The sequence below is a fragment of the Alligator sinensis genome, unplaced genomic scaffold, assembly GCF_000455745.1.
Source record: "Alligator sinensis unplaced genomic scaffold, ASM45574v1 scaffold123_1, whole genome shotgun sequence".
NCBI classification, from domain to species: Eukaryota; Metazoa; Chordata; order Crocodylia; family Alligatoridae; genus Alligator; species Alligator sinensis.
The window spans coordinates 1,336,325-1,338,637 of record NW_005841985.1 but is presented as its reverse complement, the minus strand read 5'-3'; positions in this window follow the sequence as shown (position 1 = coordinate 1,338,637).

Below are 2,313 nucleotides of genomic sequence, written 5' to 3'. Positions count from 1 at the left end.
TCCTGGCATACTCCCTCTGCTCATTTCTTTAGCCTCTGCTAGATTTTTCTCCTAACCATTTAATGATACCCAAACTATAATAGTTTTGAAAGTCAGCCAAAGCACTTATCTACAGGCTCATCAAGCTGAGTCCAATAGTAAGTTTAGAAATAAGATTATTTATGCAGGAGGCAAGAACTTTGACATGAAATCACAATGACCTGCACTTACAAAATAGTTCTGATGCACAATCAGCCTATGTTTTCAAGAGAGTCAATAGCTGGAAATATGAGACGAGAAACAGATCCACAAAAATAAACAAGTGTGGAGAATCAGCAGTAAGGATAAAGAGGTCAAACAAAGGACTTTTCTTTATCATCAGAAATTCATCTCTCACACACTTCTTGCAATTTCAGACCAAGAGCAGATGGATCTAAACTGGAAGAACAGAAAGATATTAAGAGCTACAGATAGAAAACCAGGACATGCTTTTCAAAGGCACTCAGTGTTGTTTTATTCCTGCCTACCAAGGGCCAATCATATGCACATCAGGTTAAAGAAATACCTCCGTAGACAGAAACCAAAAATGCAGAGAAAGGAGTCCCAGCTGGAGAGAGTACAAGGTCATGACAGTGCTCCTGCTCAGCTTGTTAATGAAACAGGTAACAAAGTTAGCAAGAAGAGGAGTGTGGTGAACATGTGTTCATCACACAACATGCACATACACTAAAAGCCACAGAAAACTAGTTAGCAAAAATAGACTAAACAGTTTGGAGAAAATGAGAATTAAAATGAAATTCCTCCCAAAACCGCAACTTCTGAACTTGTAGAAAGGATCAGATTTCCTCCAAACTAGAAATGGAACTAACCAAATTAACCTAGAATCTATCTGACACACACACAGAGCAACCTATCTGCAAACTCCTAAGGAGGTCCTCCTCATTCTCCAACACTATGTTCTAATTCTAATTTAGGGATACCTTCATACTGCAGCCAATAAGCATTTGGTATTTTGAGTACTAGCTTCTTTATGCAGGCAACTGGATATGAATATCTAAGAAGCAATCTTTTGCTTCTTTAACAGCTAGGACCCTGCTCACGGCAGGCATGTCCCCACAAGCAGAACATGCATTTTCCCGGGGACAAATAGCAATGACACATATTTGTGCTACTGATTGCAGTCCCCAGGCATGCCCCTGCATGCGTACACTGGCATGCAGCAGATTACCCCATGTGGATTAGGGGAATGCTGGGACCAGCACCTGGGCTGGACCCAGGAGCCTTACCTGGGGGCCTGGGGACCTCCTAGGGCTGCAGCAGTGGCAATATAGTTGTGTGGAGCCTGGCTGGCAACTGGAGCATGGATCTGGCCAGCCAGGCCCTGGTTTTGGGGAGTGCACACTGAATCCACATATGCTGCCCTGCTTTTTTCTTCTGTGGTTTTTTTGACACCAGGATCTCCCCAAGTCAAAAAAGCCACCATGCTGCTAATTAGCAGCCTAGCAAACATGTGCATGTGCGGTTCATGTGGTTTGTAGTGCCGCAAACCATGTGTGTGCATTCATGTGCACCCTGCATGTCCTTTCATAGCATCTGACAAAATGACCTGTTGCTTACAAAGGCTTATGCATTTCTGATTCTGTTAATCTATAGCAAGACTGTCCAAATGGCAGCCTGCGGCCCACAAGGGGTTAATATACAGCTCCTTCTTCAGACTCCCATTTGGTTGCTACTGCCTGTATCACTCTGGAGGCAGTAGCAGCTGGAGGATTGGGGCTGCATGCTGCACCCCAGGGGTTGGGACCATGCAGTGGGACACAACAACAGAGGGGCACAGGCCACAATGCCAGTGGAGGCAGAGGCCCAGAGCACCCACATGATGCAATGCAATAAGGGAGTGCAGTACAGTGCAGTACAGTGGAGTTAGGAGGCATCTGCCTGCCCATGTGCACACAGAATGAGTGGCACCTGCTTGCACGCATGGTGAAGCGCTGGGGAGCACCTGTGCAGGGGTTTAGGTTGTAGCCGTGTTGGTCTAAGGACATAGGCAGACAAGGTTCCTTGGGTGAATTTGATATCTTTTATTAGACCAACCCAAATAGTTGGAGAAAAGTTATTAAGCAAGCTTTCAGGTTCAAAAACCCTTCATCAGGCTAAGGAAGTTTCAGCAGTTGGTGTGTGCTCTTCCTGGATGGAATGAAAAGTAAAAGGGAGCACCTGTGTCATGCAGCCCCCACTGGTGCAACCCATGGGGTGTGTAGCCTCCACCTGCTTAGATGTTGGACAGTTCTGGTCTATAAGGGCATCTATACATGTGTTCCAGGGCTGAGGGAA